The sequence below is a fragment of the Littorina saxatilis genome, linkage group LG16 (assembly GCF_037325665.1).
Source record: "Littorina saxatilis isolate snail1 linkage group LG16, US_GU_Lsax_2.0, whole genome shotgun sequence".
In the NCBI taxonomy this organism is placed as follows: Eukaryota; Metazoa; Mollusca; class Gastropoda; order Littorinimorpha; family Littorinidae; genus Littorina; species Littorina saxatilis.
Window position 1 is genome coordinate 29,600,238 of NC_090260.1, and position 21,990 is coordinate 29,622,227.

Below are 21,990 nucleotides of genomic sequence, written 5' to 3' on the forward strand. Positions count from 1 at the left end.
GCATCAGAAGGAATCCCGTCGCGATATAACCTTCGTGGTTGAAAACGACGTTAAACACCAAATAAAGAAAGAATCAGAAGGAATAGCATAGAAGACGTAATATGCGAGCGTGTTAACCCGTGATTCGTAAAAATGTAAAACAATCGCCCCGCGATTTACAAATCACGTAAATACGCCCGATATTTTCTTGTCATCTCCAAATTAAGTCAAGGGATCTATTAAATGTTTTGATTCTTATTTCATTACTTTTTTGTCCCATCGCTGGGATATTCGGGTCAATTCCCCCCAATGGAAGGCTAGCAGGAACAAAGTCGCGCTTCCTCCAAATCAGGGGATCTATCAGATGTTTTTATATTTAGTCAAGTTTTGACTAAATATTTTAACATCGAGGGGGAATCGAAACGAGGGTCGTGGTGTATGTGCGTGCGTGCGTGTGTGTGTGTGTGTGTGTGTGTGTGTAGAGCGATTCAGACTAAACTACTGGACCGATCTTTATGAAATTTGACATGAGAGTTCCTGGGTATGAAATCCCCGAACGTTTTTTTTCATTTTTTTGATAAATGTCTTTGATGACGTCATATCCGGCTTTTCGTGAAAGTTGAGGCGGCACTGTCACGCCCTCATTTTTCAACCAAATTGGTTCAAATTTTGGTCAAGTAATCTTCGACGAAGCCCGGGGTTCGGTATTGCATTTCAGCTTGGTGGCTTAAAAATTAATTAATGACTTTGGTCATTAAAAATCGGAAAATTGTAAAAAAAAAAAAAAAAAATTTATAAAACGATCCAAATTTACGTTTATCTTATTCTCCATCATTTTCTGATTCCAAAAACATATAAATATGTTATATTCGGATTAAAAACAAGCTCTGAAAATTAAATATATAAAAATTATTATCAAAATTAAATTGTCCAAATCAATTTAAAAACACTTTCATCTTATTCCTTGTCGGTTCCTGATTCCAAAAACATATAGATATGATATGTTTGGATTAAAAACACGCTCAGAAAGTTAAAACAAAGAGAGGTACAGAAAAGCGTGCTATCCTTCTTAGCGCAACTACTACCCCGCTCTTCTTGTCAATTTCACTGCCTTTGCCATGAGCGGTGGACTGACGATGCTACGAGTATACGGTCTTGCTGAAAAATGGCATTGCGTTCAGTTTCATTCTGTGAGTTCGACAGCTACTTGACTAAATATTGTATATTCGCCTTACGCGACTTGTTTCTTCTTTACTTCATTGTCCAATCACTGGGAAATTCGGGGCGTTTCCTCCCTGTGGAAAGCTAGCAGCAACAGAGACACGCTACCTCAAAGTCAAGGGATATATTAGATTGTTGTTTTTCATTACTTTATTGTCTATTCGCTGGGAAATTCGGGTCGCTTCCTCCCAGTGAAAAGCTATCAGCAACCGAGTCGCACTACCCCAAAGTCAAGGGATATATTAGATTTTTTTTCTCTCATTACTTTATTGTCCCATCGCTGGGAAATTCGGGCGCTTCCTCGCAGAGAAAAGCTAGCAGCAACAAAGTCGCGATACCCCGAAGTCAAGGGATCTATAAGATGTTTTTGTCATTAATGTATTTTCCCGTCGCTGGGAAATTCGGGTCGCATTCTCCCAGAAGAAAGCTAGTAGCAACAGAGTTGCGCTACCCCAAAGTCAAGGGATCAATTAGATTTATTTAATTCTTTTCATTATTTTATTGTCCCATCGCTCAAAAATTCGGATTTGTTTTCTTTATGCTAAAAATCGTAATATTTTATCTATCGAGTCCAAACCACCCCCACCACCCAGCGTGGACGGCTTCACTGTGTCACAATGTGGATGCAAAGAAAGACAAAAATATCTACTGAAAGAGCACACGCCGACGACGAGCAATATCTAGTAAAACTGCAGACGGGTCACCTGCAGACTCAGCCGTGTGTGTATGTGTGTGTGTGTGTAATCCAGCAGCGTGCTTACAACAACAACAACAACAACAAACACAAAAAACACCTAATAAAAAATGTTTAAAAAAACCCACAATAAATACCGGTTAAGCGATATGAAACAAATCAGTCAATCTGTCGCTCGAAACAAAAATATCAACACTAAAAACCAGCCATATATGACGTAATGTGAGTAGTTTTGACAGCATCGCTGATCACCTACCTTAATTCTGTTTTCACATATTAATGTTTAAAACAAACATAAACTTTGAAAATAATTCTCTGAGAATGTTAGGACAGTTCCACTCATCTTGAACTCAGGTCAAAAGGAGTTCAGGTCATTCTCTCCCTGACAGGATGCCTTGAGATTCCTTGTCTGGCAAGGAAACCGATTTGTGTGTGTGTGTGTGCATATTTAGAGTTTTTTGTAATGTATTATTGATATAAGCAGATTCGCGATCGTCGATAATGATTTTTCATGGTGTTTTGTCATTTTAAAATTACGAAGGAATTGAAATGTAAGACAGTTTCAAGCGAGCTATTTTTCGCGGCTGTATTTACTGTGCAAACAATTCTAAATATGACAAAAGTGTCACGTGATAATCAACCGTTTGGTTTCGGCGCTCACTGGAGCAGACGATTTTTTCTGTAACCAGTTGACAGAGATGAAACCATATATTACGGTCTCCTTCCGGCAGCAGTCCCAAAATTTCGACTTGTTTTGACCTTAGAACGATGTCTTATCATAACTGTGAAGAACAGAACGGAGATCACTGTCGAAGTCGGCCAATCTGCAATCATTTTCGTCTCGCGAACACTGATCTCAAATTTAGATCAGTGCTCGCGAAAAACATATGGGAGATAACTCTGTATTCTTTTTTTTATATAGATTCGCGTAGGACTGTAGCGTCCGGTCAGAGAGACAACTGGCAATAGCCGTGGAGCGATGCTTATCAGAATGAGTTCCACTGAGTCCATCATAATCAAATATAGTGCCGAAAAATTAAAGCTTCTTTTTTTAATACAATAACAGGATAGATTGTTCCAAAAAAAACTACAGAAAATTGGCCATTTTGACCTCCATAATGTAACATCTTAAAAGTAAGTGTAGTTGGACCTGTCTTTAACGACAGTTTGAAACTGTCTACCCGAGTTGTTATCGCAATTAAAGAAAGCCGCCGTTGGCTACTCGGGTGGTGTCTTATCGCTTTCAAGAGTATGTCAAGAGTATGTCAAGAGGTGTGTATGGGGTGCACTCAAGCGCAGAAGACAACGTGATTGCATTCGGCTAACTGAGAGCCGTCCCGTCCGTCTGATACGTTTAGCAGTCGGTATAGCGAGATGGTAGTGTATGAATGTTATGTATTGGTGATGTAGAGATAGTACAATGTAATTAAAAAATTTTTTTAAAACAAACATGATTTTAAAGGTTGTGAAAGACAGGTTGTGAACGTTAGTTTGGGCCGAAACTGGCAGCCGCAGTCCGTTTAGACATGTGATCGCAGTTGACAAGTAAGCAATATCTTAAAACATGTCGCGTAGACGAAATTAATACATTCAGTCAACCCTTCGAACTCACATTATGAAAGACAATACGAAGACAAAACTCAATACCTGTGTCGATTTCATACCTGACGGCGACCGCTATCGCGTTCACGCCACAGAAAGCCAGTATAGCGCAGTAGTGTAAAGCGCTTCTTATGAAATTGTGCTTTTTCTATTGTATATTAAATTTTTTTCGAGCTTGTTTTAATCCAAACAGGACATTAAACGTTGTATGTATTTTTGACCAAAATAGGACATTTTACACAGATCGAAACAGTCAGTGTTCCTCCGAGACCGCGCTAGCGGTCGAGGTGAACGACTGTCGAGATATGTGTAAATTGTCATATTTTGGTAAAAAAAATACAAATAAAATGTATGTATCTGGGTAGAATTTCTTGTAGTTTTTATGATTGAACGCACACAAACATGCACTATTTTGTAGTCTCGGCTGGCCGCCTAAACAGACGTTTTGTCGGCCTCTGACGTCACATAGCTCAAAGAAGGGAAATCCAGTGTTCAATCGATACACATAGATTTGTTTATGGAATCAGAAAATGATCAAGAATAAGATTACATCTTTTTGGATCGATTCATCACATTTTATTTTTAAATACAATTTTCTGACTTTTAATGGCCAAACTCAAAAAATAATTTGCAAGCTTTAATCCTGAAATGCAATCCTGTTGTCCGGATTTTGTCGAAAGTTACTTTTACAGAATTTTAATCAAATGAATCCAAATATGAGGGTGTGACAGTGCCACCAAAACTTGTACAAAATGCCAGATATTACGTCATCAAAGAAACGTATCCTCCAGTAGTCCAGTAGTTTTCTCTGAATGGCTCTACACATACATACACACAGACCCACAGACCCACAGACCCACAGACACGTACTACGTAGGCCCTACACCACAACCCTAGTCACGATTCCCCATCTAAGTTAAAACATTTAGTCAAAACTTTACAATATGTTAAAAAATATATATATATATATATATTTCGTGTGGTCGTTATAGACAAAGTGGTGGACAAGCTTTCATTGGACAGGTTTGATTGCACGATCGGACTAAAGATTCAAACACACCGATTGGCTTCAAGGGAGCCCGGGTAGCTCAGGTTGTGGACTTGTGATCCTAGGGTCGCGGGTTCGAATCTCGGCCGGGGCCCAGATATGTCATAATGATATACTACAACAACAAAAGTTCATGGAAAGATAGAAACGCTTACTTGCGTTGCAACTTTCAAAACATTTAAGAGTAATTCGCAGTCGGCTGCAGGTCGAACATCATGGAAAATTACATATGAAAATCCGGACGAGGAAGTAAACTTTACCAAAACATTATTGCGAGAAATGTCGCGACAAAACTGCCGGTTGTTGTTATTTTTCTACCTCAAATGCACTCGACATCTGCATGAGTAGGAATAGCATAGAACACAAAATACGCATGCTAACTTAACAAGACAACATGTTCTAGGTAGATAATGTTTGACTTTCTTCTCTCATGTAAAAGTTGTATATCATCTATATTGTTGTATCATAACAGAATTCAGACGTTCAAACGATTTCTGAAACAGACGTGTGCTGCCTGCTACATATATCATTAAACAAATCAAGCCAGTGATGTTGAGAAGAAAAAATATCGACAACCAACTATACCACAACGACAACAATCGATAATTTTGCGCACAAAACAAAAAAAACTTTCGGGAAATAGAAGTCAAGTAAGCTGATCAACTGAAAGAAGAATGAATCTGAATACACATATTTTTTCTTCTTTACCCCTGTCTCCACCCCCTGACCTTGGTTCGGCGCGTCGTTAACAGATACTATGATTTGACACGATCGTTACCTCACAGACGACACGACTCGCCGCGTCTACCTCTCCCTGTGTGCTTCTGTAGCGGCATGTATAGGATGAAAAATATTAATTAATTTATTTTTGTTGTTGAGCAACGGTTTTTACGAACACATAGTGTTAAATAAAACCTTGAAAGAAAAATGATTGTTGTGTATGCATGAACCGCGCACAAGTTCTATCACGCCTCTTCTGAGCGGCTCCCGTTCCACCAAGGGCAACATTTTTTTCTGCCAACGATTTATTGCATGAAGAAATCAAGTTGACACCTTCTTCGAGCTTCGTGGTCCGCCAGTAAAGTAGCGCACATACTAAATACATTCATCCATTGGCCCAAATGGTCATGTGATAAACCCAAAGCTCCGCCCACTCCACTCAAAACACTTGACCGCCGCGTCAATGAAATCTTCGCTGGTGTTTATTGGATGGTCTGTTTTGTTACAGGCCGAACGCTGCCCGTCTTACAGAAGGCTCATAAGACCGCGTAAAAGCCATACCACGTTGAAATCAGCGGTTCTCTTCTAAAAGCGTGATTGACATTGTCAGTTAGTCAAGCAAACGAATGCACGCGTTCACGCATGCACACACATTAATATACGTTTGTTCTGCGAATTGTTTGCTTGTTTCTCTATGATTTGTTAATGCGTGCGCGTGTTTGTATGTGTGTTTATCACCAGTCGACATAATTACTGAAATACTCAATTCTTTGGACGCAACAGCACTCTGCACTTTCAAGCATGTACTACATGTACTGTTTTTGTACATGGGGTTAACACACGTTGTTTTGCATAGAAATCTTAATTCGTTAAGCGGGGAATACTTTAAAAAACAAAACCCACATGTTTTAACGATTCACGTAATGTTGCTTAGCTAACACAACAATTCGCCAAGAAAAATGTACTTAGCATACCCATTCCTAAAACGAGTATAAAGGATCTTAGTTGGAAAAAAAAGGGAAGTTTTGTTTTTGTTTTTTAAGTAAGTCGCCCAAGCGCTCTATCAACTTGGCTAAAAACAAATCTTTGAAAAAAAACACAACTAACTACACACACACACACACACACACACACACACACACACACACACACACACACGAAAAAATAAAAGAAAAGAGAAACACACACTAATGTGACATGATATAACTGAGTTTGCTGAAAACTGACGAAAAAGTACAAGACCGGAAAATCGCAAATGCTTACGCATAAACTTTTACAATTTCTTAGAAGCGCTCCGAACAGACACAATCACACACTCACATGCAACTTGGAAAAGCACTTCACTGGACAGTTCGGGTTGCAATTTTGGTTATTGTAATTATGTAACCACACACGTACCATCTGAACATCAGTGTCTAAGTGTTCAGTTATTCACACGGGTTTCATCTGCTTGGGTAATGGATTACAACTAAATAGCACTGAAAAAATTAATTTAAAGAATCAAGAATCAAACGCAAAAGAGATTATCGCCAGAAGGTGAAATCCTGTTTGTATGAAAAGAAATAATCGGCAACGGTAACGGAGCATTTTACAGTTAGTTATTTCAGATGTTTCCAAATTACATCACTGCGAATGTCTCTTGGGCTTCGAAAGGTGGATGTCGCCGGGGAAAAATCACTAAAACGGCTTATTTATTTCTTTATTTGTAAATGAAGTCCTTCCAATACGTATCAATGATTTGGATCACCACCTCAGGTTTGCCTAGGAAGGCGTAATCAATATTTTCAATTTTACGCCGGCAATAAATGTTTACTTTGCGCGTAAAACATATATTAAGAGCGTACAATTCATCAACAGTAATTAAAACAAACAGAAAATCAACAAACTAACTTACAAACAAGCAAAGGGACACGAGAAGAAAAACAAGTCGCGTAAGGCGAAAATACAATATTTAGTCAAGTAGCTGTCGAACTCACAGAATGAAACTGAACGCAATGCAACGCAGCAAGACCGTATACTCGTAGCATCGTCAGTCCACCGCTCACGGCAAAGGCAGTGAAATTGACAAGAAGAGCGGGGTAGTAGTTGCGCTGAGAAGTATAGCACGCTTTTCTGTACCTCTCTTCGTTTTAACTTTCTGAGCGTGTTTTTAATCCAAACATATCATATCTATATGTTTTTGGAATGAGGAACCGACAAGGAATAAGATGAAAGTGTTTTAAATTGATTTCGAAAATATAATTTTGATAATAAATTTTATATATTTAATTTTCAGAGCTTGTATTTAATCCGAATATAACATATTTATATGTTTTTGGAATCAGAACATGATGGAGAATAAGATGAACGTAAATTTGGATCGTTTTATAAAAAAAATATTTTGTTTACAATTTTCAGATTTTTAATGACCAAAGTCATTAATTAATTTTTTAGCCACCAAGCTGAAATGCAATACCGAAGTCCGGGCTTTGTCGAACATTACTTGACCAAAATTTCAACCAAAACTGAGGGCGTGACAGTGCCGCCTCAACTTTCAGGAAAAGCCGGATATGACGTCATCAAAGACATTTATCAAAAAAATGAACAAAACGTCCAGGGATTTCCTACCCAGGAACTCTCATGTCAAATTTCATAAAGATCGGTCCAGTAGTTTGGTCTGAATCGCTCCACACACACACACACACATATAGTCCAGGCATATTAGAGAACAACGTTGAAGTGACAATGACTAGGTTTAAAATGTCCCTTATCAGAAAGTTCAACCTCAGTCCTTTGATGTTTATTAAACACATTTTCATATAAAGTTGGCGCTTCATACGGAAAAATGGCTTTGAAATTGACCCAAATCCTTCTTTGGGCTCTGTAAATGTCGTTTGGGGGTATGGTTGTAAAATGGTATCTACTGGTCACCCCAATGTATAAACTGAAAACTCTTTCTGCACCAGAACACGCAGAAAGGATTGTATCTGCCTGATGTCTGATGCTTTTCAAAATCCCCAACCACTAACACCTTCAAAACGGACTTTAACTGACACTGTTGTTTTTCCCTATATAATCCTTACTATTTTTCCGAGACGTCGTCGTGTTGTGTATTTAGCTTGCCACAACCTCATACATGGTCCTAAAAGTTAAAGTTGAAGAAAATACTAAAGATAAATGAAAAAGCTGACGCAGTGTCATTCGCACCGTGAATCCCCCCATGGGAACATACTAAAGTCTGGTTCCAAATAGGCTCAATTTCCTTCTATTTCTTTGTATTTCTGCCTCGTAGGGGTAGGGGTGTTCAAACCAAAGGCACCTTTAAACCAAAATTCAAATCACACATCTTACAATACTAAGACACTCAGCAGTAAAAGGGTGTCTGCTGGTAAAAAATTCCAAACAATTCTTAAAGTACTTCACTACTAAAAGTGCTTTTAAAAAGAGCCGTTATTTTTCCCTCTATATTCAGTATTGTGTTTTCTGCGAACATGTAGTCTATTTAGATGGTTGTCGTGTGCACTTGAGTTGCTAAAGCGTTTTCAGTTGGGCATATGTCGAAAAGCAAAGAATTAGCCCTTTGAAAACCATCAGAACTGTCACACAAAAATAACATTTACCTATCTCACCAACTGACCAAACATAGGGCTTTTCCTTATGTATTATGTATTGTCGTGTTTTTTGTAGCATACTTGTGAAAACAGCCACCACTGTTGTAAATGATACTTTAAAGAGCATTATTTCATTTTTACAGTTGAAGGACAACCTGGACTGCCGTATATTACAGCTGTTTTACAATCAGCCAAAATTTTCTTAACAAACGTATGTTAAGAACAACTCCCACAGTGAAATTGAAGGAAAACAAAGTGAAAATCCGCCTGCCATAGAGGAGCTAAAGAATCAACAATAAACGACTGCATGGATAGCTTGATGCACGAATGCATTGCGGACATGTTTGTCTCCAACCAAGAGAAAGTTCCAAAAAATCCCTTTTGTGCTTCTTATTATACAGTGACGTCAAAGACAGCCTTTTCTGCTGTTCATACATTCAGGGGTTATGGTTACACTAAACGACGTAGTTGTAGCCATACTGCCATCCAGATTTATTTTTTCCTTGCGAGCAGTCACAGGGTGTTTGTGCTGTCTGCCAACCGTTAGATGACCCCGCCCAAGTCTGTTAAGGGACCGTTTGACCGTTATAGAACGCGTCTTTTTGATTTTTTGGCACAGTTGGAAACGGTTGATTTTTATCCCTACCATTGTTTCCAAACATTATATAGGAATGTTTTGTGAACAACGGATAATAGCCGCTACTCGCATGTGTAGCAAAAGTGAGCGTACATACTCACCCTGGTCGTCCAGCCGTTGTCCGTTGCCCGTCTTTATCTGTCTGTACTGAACATTACCTTTGGATATTTCTCCAACGCTATGAAGTGAAGAAACACCAAATGTTGCAAAATGTTGTATGACCCCAAGAGCTCAAAAAAGATACTTGAGAACCTTGACCTTACCTTAAGGTCAAGGTCACAGGGAGAATGAATGTGGTCTAAAAACTGCAAAATTTCACATTGTGCCAGTTTTCTGGAAAACAAATTAAAAACAGCGGGCTTAGTTTTGTATGGTATACAAGAAAAAGAAAGCCTTATCTTCTGATACCATTTTGGTTGACCTCGCTTCAATGTCAAGGTCACAGGAGTCCTTCAAAGTTGAATTGTATACATGTTTTGAAGTGACCTTGACCCTGAACTATGAAAAAAATCTTTCAAACTTCATAATTGTGTGGGGCACATGTTATATACTGATATTGAGCCACATTTAGTCACATATCATCAAGGTCAAGGTCACTTTGCCCCTTATGAAATGTGACTGAAACGGGCAATTGAATCACTAAAAGTGACAATGTCTCTTTGTAGAAAGTGCCAATAAGTATGTTTATGCTTCCTATGTCTTGAATTGATAGCCTTGTGATGTGTGACCTTTGATGATCTTGACCTTGGCCAAAGGTCATGTGTAATTTGGTAGGAAAAATCTGTAAAACAGTTCTAATAGTGTACAATGTCCTTGCCAGCTTCAGTTGTTAGACCTTCACCTTCAAGGTCACCTGAAGGTCAAGGTCACTTTAAGACAAAGGTCAAGCATGAGAGTCGCATGGGCTTTGCTTTGTTAAGATTTTTTACCAAGACACATGGATTTCTTTACCCGGCTTGGTCACATTTTTCATAGGGGTCAATGTGACCTTGACCCTAACGATATGTGACCAGATGTGGCTCACTATGAAATTCTAACAAACGCCCCACTCAGTGTTTAAGTTTGTAAGAGATATCGTCCATAGTAAAGTTAAAGGGGCAAGCTCACATCAAAATATGTCTACAATTCAACTTTGAAGGGCTCCTCTGACCTTGACATTGAAGCGAGGTCAACCAAAATGGTATCAGAAGATAAGGCTTTCTTTTTCTTGTATACCATACAAAACTAAGCCCGCTGTTTTTAATTTGTTTTCCAGAAAACTGGCACAATGTGAAATTTTGCAGTTTTTAGACCACATTAATTCTCCCTGTGACCTTGACCTTATGGTAAGGTCAAGGTTCTCAAGTATCTTTTTTGAGCTCTTGGGGTCATACAACATTTTGCAACATTTGGTGTTTCTTCACTTCATAGCGTTGGAGAAATATCCAAAGGTAATGTTCAGTACAGACAGATAAAGACGGGCAACGGACAACGGCTGGACGACCAGGGTGAGTATGTACGCTCACTTTTGCTACACATGCGAGTAGCGGCTATTATCCGTTGTTCACAAAACATTCCTATATAATGTTTGGAAACAATGGTAGGGATAAAAATCAACCGTTTCCAACTGTGCCAAAAAATCAAAAAGACGCGTTCTATAACGGTCAAACGGTCCCTTAACAGACTTGGGCGGGGTCATCTAACGGTTGGCAGACAGCACAAACACCCTGTGACTGCTCGCAAGGAAAAAATAAATCTGGATGGCAGTATGGCTACAACTACGTCGTTTAGTGTAACCATAACCCCTGAATGTATGAACAGCAGAAAAGGCTGTCTTTGACGTCACTGTATAATAAGAAGCACAAAAGGGATTTTTTGGAACTTTCTCTTGGTTGGAGACAAACATGTCCGCAATGCATTCGTGCATCAAGCTATCCATGCAGTCGTTTATTGTTGATTCTTTAGCTCCTCTATGGCAGGCGGATTTTCACTTTGTTTTCCTTCAATTTCACTGTGGGAGTTGTTCTTAACATACGTTTGTTAAGAAAATTTTGGCTGATTGTAAAACAGCTGTAATATACGGCAGTCCAGGTTGTCCTTCAACTGTAAAAATGAAATAATGCTCTTTAAAGTATCATTTACAACAGTGGTGGCTGTTTTCACAAGTATGCTACAAAAAACACGACAATACATAATACATAAGGAAAAGCCCTATGTTTGGTCAGTTGGTGAGATAGGTAAATGTTATTTTTGTGTGACAGTTCTGATGGTTTTCAAAGGGCTAATTCTTTGCTTTTCGACATATGCCCAACTGAAAACGCTTTAGCAACTCAAGTGCACACGACAACCATCTAAATAGACTACATGTTCGCAGAAAACACAATACTGAATATAGAGGGAAAAATAACGGCTCTTTTTAAAAGCACTTTTAGTAGTGAAGTAGGATTGTTTGGAATTTTTTACCAGCAGACACCCTTTTACTGCTGAGTGTCTTAGTATTGTAAGATGTGTGATTTGAATTTTGGTTTAAAGGTGCCTTTGGTTTGAACACCCCTACCCCTACGAGGCAGAAATACAAAGAAATAGAAGGAAATTGAGCCTATTTGGAACCAGACTTTAGTATGTTCCCATGGGGGGATTCACGGTGCGAATGACACTGCGTCAGCTTTTTCATTTATCTTTAGTATTTTCTTCAACTTTAACTTTTAGGACCATGTATGAGGTTGTGGCAAGCTAAATACACAACACGACGACGTCTCGGAAAAATAGTAAGGATTATATAGGGAAAAACAACAGTGTCAGTTAAAGTCCGTTTTGAAGGTGTTAGTGGTTGGGGATTTTGAAAAGCATCAGACATCAGGCAGATACAATCCTTTCTGCGTGTTCTGGTGCAGAAAGAGTTTTCAGTTTATACATTGGGGTGACCAGTAGATACCATTTTACAACCATACCCCCAAACGACATTTACAGAGCCCAAAGAAGGATTTGGGTCAATTTCAAAGCCATTTTTCCGTATGAAGCGCCAACTTTATATGAAAATGTGTTTAATAAACATCAAAGGACTGAGGTTGAACTTTCTGATAAGGGACATTTTAAACCTAGTCATTGTCACTTCAACGTTCCCTTCACTAAAGTGGCTAAGATGCCTGGACTATTATACAAACAGACACACACCCACACAAACACACACACACACACACCACGACCCTCGTCTCGATTACCCCCTCTACGTTAAAACATTTAGTCAAAACTTGACTAAATGTAAACAAGTCGCGTAAGGCGAAAATACAACATTTAGTCAAGTAGCTGTCGAACTCACAGAATGAAACTGAACGCAATGCCATTTTTCAGCAAGACCGTATACTCGTAGCATCGTCAGTCCACCGCTCATGGCAAAGGCACTGAAATTGACAAGAAGAGCGGGGTAGTAGTTGCGCTAAGAAGGATAGCACGCTTTTCTGTACCTCTCTTTGTTTTAACTTTCTGAGCGTGTTTTTAATCCAAACATATCATATCTATATGTTTTTGGAATCAGGAACCGACAAGGAATAAGGTGAAAGTGTTTTTACATTGATTTGGACAACTTAATTTTGATAATAATTTTTATATATTTAATTTTCAGAGCTTTTTTTTAATCCAAATATAACATATTTATATGTTTTTGGAATCAGAAAGTGATGGAGAATAAGATGAACGTAAATGTGGATCGTTTTATAAATTTTTATTTTTTTTTACAATTTTCAGATTTTTAATGACCAAAGTCATCAATTAATTTTTAAGCCACCAAGCTGAAATGCAATACCGAAGTCCGGGCTTTGTCAAAGATTACTTGACCAAAATTTCAACCAATTTGGTTGAAAAATGAGAGCGTGACAGTGCCGCCTCAACTTTCACGAAAAGCCGGATATGACGTCATAAAAGACATTTATCAAAAAAATGGAAAAAAAAGGTCTGGGGATTTCCTACCCAGGAACTCTCATGTCAAATTTCATAAAGATCGGTCCAGTAGTTTAGTCTGAATCGCTCTACACACACACACAGACACACACACACACGCACACACGCACGCACGCACATACACCACGACCCTCGTCTCGATTCCCCCTCTACGTTAAAACATTTAGTCAAAACTTGACTAAATGTAAAAAACAGAGACAGAAATGGGGGAGGGGAGCATATGGGGAGGTGGAGAGAGGCATTACAAAAACTTTCCTGTTGACGAAAGCAAAATGACGCGAAATGAACCCAATGATGGTTTTTTTCAAAAGTAATGTAGTAAGCTTACAAAAGTGTTCTTTTTTGGTTTGTTTTATGTGTTTTCCTTTTAACAGCCAACTGTCGCCCAATTAGGGACTGCTCTACATTATGCAAATGAATATGAATAGTTAAGGGTTGAAAAGTGTGAAAAAGAGAGAGAAACAAAGAGAGAAACAGACTGGTAGAGAGAAGATGGAGAGAGGGAGGGAGGGATTCAAAGAACTGTTGCCGAAAGCAAGGCATCTCGAGATAATGGCCTATAACCTGTTCAGGTAAGTATGTTAAAAGCAATTAACCGCTGAACTCATCCTCTCTAAAGAGTACACTTCACACCAATCGCTGAAGTTTTCAAGGGGTCATAGAGTACACACATTGGACAATAGAGAGGCCGTAAAAGGGTCGCGTTGCCATTGGTCAACCTGACCACGTGATCAGCCTCGGCACACAGCTACGTCCGTGGTCATGGAAACCCTTTCTAGTTCAGTCCTGGCTCGGAACAGTTTTTTGTGGGTTTTTTTTCCGAACGATGTAGGCGTCTCCCAGGAATTGTTTTGGTTGGCGTGCGGAGCGGAGAGTTACAAATTACTTTAAAAGAAAACACTTTGGTTACTTCTCAGAGTGTTATGTATGGTCCGACTGAGGTGCCAGTAGCGGACGTTTTAAATGGAAACAAATTGAAACAACTTTTACAGCCCGGACTTCGGTATTGCATTTCAGCTTTGTGGCTTAAAAATTAATTAATGACTTTGGTCATTAAAAATCTGAAAATTGTAAAAAAAAATAGGCCTATTTTTTTTTATAAAACGATTCAAATTTACGTTCATCTGATTCTTCATCATTTTCTGATTAAAAAAACATATAAATATGTTATATTTGGATTAAAAACAAGCTCTGAAAATTAAAATTACAAAAATTATGATCAAAATTAAATTTTCGAAATCAAAAATTTAAAAACACTTTCATCTTATTCCTTGTCGGTTCCTGATTCCAAAAACATATAGATATGATATGTTTGGATTAAAAACACGCTCAGAAAGTTAAAACGAAGAGAGGTACAGAAAAGCGTGCTATCCTTCTCAGCGCAACTACTACCCCGCTCTTCTTGTCAATTTCAGTGCCTTTGCCATGAGCGGTGGACTGACGATGCTACGAGTATACGGTCTTGCTGAAAAATTGCATAGCGTTCAGTTTCATTCTGTGAGTTCGACAGCTTGACTAAATGTTGTATTTTCGCCTTACGCGACTTGTTTAAAATCAAGAGTCAAACTGACACAAAGATTTTCACCTTCCATTTCTCTGTAATGGAGGCACGCAGAGGCACGACGTAGAGAGAGCGTCAGATAACCGCGACGTAGGTTTGGGGAGTCGGGTCGGGCACTAAGAGTACAGTTTATTTTTTACAGAACTGTACATTAATTATCGCAACAGGTTTAAACAGTTCGCTTTACATTTGATTCTGTCTCTCTCTGTCTGTGTCTGTCTGTGTCTGTCTGTCTGTCTGTCTGTCTGTCTGTCTGTCTGTCTGTCTGTCTCTCTGTCTGTCTCTCTGTCTGTCTGTCTGTCTGTCTCTCTCTCTCTCTCTGTCTGTCTGTCTGTCTCTCTCTCTCTCTCTCTCTCTCTCTCTCTCTCTCTCTCTCTCTCTCTCTCTCTATCTCTCTTTTTTTTGTCGTTGGAATTTGAATTTAAACATATCTTTGAACATAAAACATAATTGTCAGAACGATTTCGAGTGAACAGACTTCGGCGTGTACGAACACAGATAACCCTGTGGGCTGCTGTCACATTTTAGGTTTCTATACAATGAGAAAATAACAAAGTGTTGTTGACTTTTCATGCAAGGAGGTCGATCCTTGCAATTTTGCATATTATGTTTGTTCTCGTATGTTAGCTTAAGACGGGAAAGTCAGACGCAAGCGAAGGGAAATTACCAGATCACGCTCACAAGTGTGTACTAAAAGTCACATCAAATCCAATCTTCGGCCACTGTGAGGCCACTAAATGAGAAACAGATGACAGGCACTCCGCCACTTCTGCTGAAGGACATAGCAGGTACTTGGCTACACTTCACTGCGCCACATGAGTGATTCCATTTTCCGTTCGGCAATCAGTCTGTCTCACGCACAAATTGTCAAGGGTAATTTTAAACTGAGTCTAATTTTGTCAGACACTGGGCAAGTTTTAATACCGGACCTTCAACATTGACGATTGGGGTCTAAAAAACACATTCCTTCCTTATAAACGATTCAGAGAAAATACCCCCCCCCCCCCCCCACTCTATACCCCCACCCCCTTGCATTTTGAAATCTCCTAACATTATCTGAAATTGAAGCTGGCGTTAGAAAGCATGACTGAAACCCCACCGCTGTTAATCTCCTTCTCGATAAAAGAAGATATACACGTATTGTACGGCCGTTTTCTCAAGGCTGTCCAAATGAAGTGCTATCTGAATTTAACTCTTAAAAAAAAAAAGACTAATACGTTTTTTTTGGTTGTTTTTTTTAATAAGCCACGCCCCGGACTGCGCGCGCAACACATGCAGACGACGCATATATGTGTAGTAAGTTTGTCGGAACTTTGGCGGAGTAATTTGATAGAGTTTTTAGATTGTGTCAACGACTGTAGACGTGATGTAACTTACAGATAAATTATATCTGAGCTTAAAAAAGTGTTTATTTTCAATAAAAATCGGTTCGGGTAGCGATGTGATGTTAATCTAGCAAATCAACAGGGCTACTTCCTAATGGACCGAAGTTCTGTGGGACTGAAGAATCATCAACCGATGTGAACTGCTATTTGTTTAGGTGGTTCAGTCTTTCCCCATCGGCAGCCCTGTAAGCTTACATTTACTGAAAAAATCCTGTTTCATTTTTCTCTTTGAGTAAGAATATTTGTCCGCAGCTTACGGACTAACCCGTTCGATAGTATTACTTGGGTATAAACTTCCTTCCCAGATTGTCTCTGTCTCATCGCAAAATTACACAAACATTTTTCAATTTACAATATTTTACTTTGTCATTTTTTTCCCTGTTCGACGACTCTTCCGACTATGTGAGTGTGTATGCGTATGTTGAATCCGATTACGCTTGTCCGCTAAACTGAAACGTGATCGAAATGACATTCGATCGATATTGACACTAACTAGTTTAAAAAAAAAATGTATTCACACGCATACGCACACGTGCACTTTTGCAGTCCCATGCACTGACCGCTGGTTCTACCTTGTGCGCTTGTCCGGAGTTTTTCTTTGTTTCTTTTTTAATTTGAGGTAATCGATAATAGCGTGGCATGAAATACAATTTTGCGAAAACCCGGTGAAAACATATCGCTCCAATGAATGCTGTCCATCATGTGCGAGGTCGGGAAAAGTGTTACACGTATCGCATGAAAACAAAGAGTGTACAGATAAAACTGAAAAGGAATTAAAGCGGAGAAGTCGGCAACTCAGTCAAACCACCTCTAATAAAGTGACAAATAGTACTAAACTATCGACTACTAAGATTCATTTGATTTTGTAACCAAGAATTTAGTTTTTGTTTTTGACGGCGCCATCAATTTAAAAGAAATGCATCTTTTCTGGTTCACATTTAAATTTAAAAAAAAATTAAAAAACCTACCTTTCTTGTTTTTTGATTCACATTTAGATAGTCAGCATTATATCATTTACATTTAACGTATACTGCATCCCGGTATCAGCATGCTTATTATACAATAAAATAAAAACAGCGCTAGCATACCATGAACATAATTAATTTCCTTGTAAATCTGTTTTGCTTCTTTCTTTATTTATTTATTTGTGTGGGGTGTTTTTTTGCGTGTTTATTTTGGGGAGAGTGTTTTATTGTTCCTCAAAAGCACTTTGGTCAATATCCCTTTAACTTTGAACTACCGTTCAGTTTGAGGACAGAATGCAATTCTTTTATTTTTGGACAACAACACTGTTGGGGTTGATGTACAAAATTGATGGTTGACTGATCAAAAGATCAAAATATTGTGTGCGATATCTGTTCCTTTAAACCTTTCGTTTAACCAGCAGGTGACATATTAGTGGGGCTCGTATGTTGCAGACGCACTCATAAATCATTCACATCTTGCAACAAACATCATACTTTGTGGTATTGTTCCTTATAATTATTTAAGGGATTTCAGATACAGAGCCACTTCAGAAATCGTTTTTTTGTGTGTCTTTGATAGGGAATAAAAGGCTGCATTTACAGCAGACGAAATTCGTACCAAAAGCGCTCAGCAGTAAATATTCCCAACTCAGCAAATGTAAAATTCAATGGTTTACCATACACCAGAAGTTGTCTGCTGATAACACATGCATGACATAAATACTCTTATGGGTAGTTTTGTGTTCTGGTATTTAATTTGATCGTTTTTAGAATTTTATATATCCGCAGCATGAAAATTCAAGATGGCGGCCTCCGCAACATTGCGTGTTTTGATTTGAGCGAAAACAACGTTTCTGAAGGTAAGTTTTCAAGAATACGCATCCATTCACCAATGTCACATCATTTTACTGTTTAATTCTCCCCTGGGGTCTGTTATTCATCGGGTGAAGCGCTGAAATGCAGAGTAATCTTGCAATAGCTCATCAAGCTGGATTGTGATGCTGATAGATCTAGATCTATCTGTTGATTACAAGTAAGGAAATCATGATCGCCACGCTGGTGATTTTAAACAGATTAAACGAACTTTGAATAAAAGGCGAGGAGAAAGAGATTGTTCATGGTATGATAAATGATTAGTCCTGCCTACGTTAAGGACTTCCATAAGGTGGGGAGGGGTAGAGTCAAAAACTGAGTGAGGGTAGGCCAGATAGTAGGATGACCAGCTGGAGATAAAAACACTCCACTCCCCATGTCTTTACAGTGTTGTGATCAAACTTTCAAAGACGGTAGGTAACAGACAAAAGCATACAGTGTATGCTAATCAAATGAGATAAGTGGTTTTGAAAAATGAAGAGGTACCGCTCTTTGAGTTTTACAATTTTGGTTTGTTGCTTGTTTCTCATCCTTTTGCTTATTTTAAGTTGACCGTGCATTGGTGTGAATTTTATTTTTACAGGATATATACAAGAGTTACACCACATGCCGGTTCCTGGGAACAAGCGTTCTGCATTTATTCCGGTGCCACAGAAGGGAGCCGATTTCACTAGTACTACTGTATCAAGGTTTGTTACCTAATACATCTTAACAGTAAGATTTTTTTATTTGTATTAATTGGAACATGTTTGCACATCATTTGTAAGCGACCTCTGTGAATTTGATGGGTTTAACGTACGAACCCTCACTATGGTCAACATTCTGTTAGCGACTGTTTGAAGCGAATAAATGTAGCGGTCAGAAAGATTCCAGAATCAGTTGGGTCACTGGAAACTGTGTTTATTTGTTTTTTTAACCTGAAACAGTAAGAATTATCCGAATTCATGAAATACAATTTTCTTTCATTTTGGTCTGTTGTGTGAAGACTTGCTAACCCGGCTTTGACCGACTCTCTGAGATAGTAAACATTATTCAAATACATTCAAATAAAAATGTCACTTTTCATCTTTTGTGTGAAGGGTACCACAGGCTGATTTCCTGCACCATGGATGTAGAGGAGGCCAGACAGTCTGCTTCTCATTCCAGCTGTGTTGCGTTTTTTTCTGCTCGTGAAGTGTATCGCCACATTGCCAAAGCCATTGGCCAAGAGAAGTCACCCTGTCTGCCCATTTTGCATAGCCTTACAGGCTGTGACACTATGTCGTTCTTCAATGGTATTGGGGAATCAGAAGGCTTGGGAAGTATGGCAAGCATTTGAAGACGTCACTCAAACTTTCTTCAGGTTGTCTGCTCCTCTTTGTAAGCTGAGTACCACTGACAGGGCAGCACAAGAGCTTTTTGGTGTACATTTGTAGGACAAAACCAGCAACGTACTGGGTGTAAACAGTGCTAGACGGTACCTCTTCAGTAAAAAGAGCTGCCAAATTGACCATAATCCCCTTACAAGTGAGGTGCTGCTGCAGGACATGAGATTGAGAAGAGCCATCTACCTATTAGACTTCCAAACTCTGTGGGCTGGCAGTTCAAGGCTGGAAAGTGGGAGTCATTCTGGACGAGCTTTCAAGAGGTATCCAGCGTGTGCCGAGAACTCATGAGGTGTGCCTGCAAGAAGAGCTGTACAACAAAACGCTGCAAATGCTGCTAAGAAGGACTGCAGAGCACAGCTCTCTGCAAATGTGCTTGCATGCCTGTGAAAACTGTCAGCATCTAAACTGTGCAAAAATATTATTGCACCCATTTTCATACCCCAACCCAAACTTTTATTCCTGTGTCATTTTATTCAAACTGTCTATGCCATTAAAGGCTCGCATCTTCGCTATCTGGCACTTTTTTTTTTAACATCATCATTTACGCCGTCAAAATAAGGATACCCTTGACGTGACAAAGAGATGTGACAAAAACTTCGGGTACCTTTTAAAAAGCCGACGACAATTCCTGAGGCACAACTGGGTCACTGTTGTATACGAAGAGAAAGTCAACTTGATTATCCATCCAGAACAGGTTGTTTTATTTCGCCATCTTGCATATTTCTAGTGTTGTGCCATTGTACCTACTGATGTATGTGTCGATCTCACGGATGAGATGTTTATGTGTCAAATTTGAGGGATACCCAAGTCAACTAAAATCCATGTATTTTAGCAATGACCAAGTGGGTTGCGTTGAAACTTTCAGGAATGTGTGTCTACGCACGAGGCGTAGTTCAACCGTTTGAGTACACTTTCAAATCTTCACGAAATAATATTTTAAAAACTGCCACAGGTTTGTTGACTTACATCCCACATATTTTTGACTTCGCATGTATATATGACAGATGGTTGTTTCAAGTACTGCCAAAGTTTCTTTTGAGTATAGACACTTGCCGGAATGTGCTAGTTGTGTAAACACATGAGAACAAACAACGTTTTCGAAATACAGCGATTATGAATTTTAGTCGACTTTTGAGTTGATACATTACATTTTTATCAGTTTTATTTTGGGGGTACCCTTATTTGGGCGGCGGTCAAATAACCCATGTAAAGGCCACCTTTTATCTTAAAAGTGTTCCAGTTAGCCAAGTTGAGTGCCCTCAATAGCATACATTGAATATAACAGCACAGGAATGAATGTTTTCGTTTGGTATGAAAATTGGTGCAATATATTTATTTTTGCACAGTTTAGGTAATCCACAAATTCTTCAACCCTGCCACCCACACCGTCCAATCATTCTCTGCACCAACAATACATGTATTGTTTTGTTTAAAAATGTGTTTGTGTTAGTTTCTATTGCAAGAGAATGTCTTGTAGCATCAAAAATGCCTAAATACCCTTTTATTGGCGGCCATTTTGAAAATTTTAAAAAAACTACTGATTTCTTAATTTTTTCACGGTGGCTCTGTATCAGGTTTTGTTAAGCAAAAGCAAATGTCCATTTACGCCAAATTTGCTGTTAATCACATGAAGTGAAATATGCCTAACATACCCAACCGTTTACACTGGCGGCCATTTTGAAATTTTTTTTAAAAACTACCCATTTTTTATTTTTCGCGATGGCTCTGTATCAGGTTTTGTTAAGCACATAAAACTCTTCATATTTGCTTAATTTGGTGTTTGTTGCATGATTTGAATGATTTTGCAACATAGGAGCCCCACTATATGGCATGGCACGGCCCCCGTTTGACCACCCAGGCTCTCCCTCGCCCACTTTGTCCCCGCAAGTTTTTTTGCTACCTTTTCTATATGCACTGTCAATAACATTTTTGAGGCGAATTTGTCGTTTGCTTGCAAAAAAAAAGATAGTTAATTATCAGATCAGCTTTGTAAAGGAGATACTAAAAACCGCACATAATTATTCAAAAAAAGTCTGATGCGTGGCGACAACTGCCGCTCCGACTGAAGGGCTATTTACTGAAAAGGAAGGTGGGGGGGGGGGGGGGGGTCCTGGGGAGAGGTGGAGGGGTGGTGGGCAAAATGAGACAGAGCCGATACGATTACGATGTGGAGGGGGGGGGGGGGGGCAGCAAATGTTCGCATGCACATGGTGGTCAGTAACTTTAGTAACACAAATCGACGTTTGATTTTAATCCCACACAGATGTGTTAATTTTTCTTTTGTTATTTTCTTTTTTCTGTCAAAATGTATAAATGAAAAACGTGACAGGCTGGATAAAATTTATCTGAGTGAAACGTTATTTCTTTCAGGGTCCGCATTGGTTTCTAAAAAAACAATAGTGTTTAATTTTA

At 38.9% G+C, this 21,990-nt stretch overlaps 1 long non-coding RNA gene across 1 annotated transcript in view; it reads left to right on the top strand.

Moving 5' to 3' along the window:
* LOC138950784 (uncharacterized) overlaps window positions 1–21,404 on the top strand; it is a 274,457-nt gene extending 253,053 nt beyond the window's left edge. Inside the window, exons 2-3 of the long non-coding RNA XR_011450792.1 lie at window positions 18,492–18,900; window positions 19,291–21,404. This is a non-coding gene — a long non-coding RNA (uncharacterized lncRNA). The remainder of the gene's footprint in view (window positions 1–18,491; window positions 18,901–19,290) is intronic.
* The last annotated feature ends 586 nt before the right edge of the window (window positions 21,405–21,990 follow it).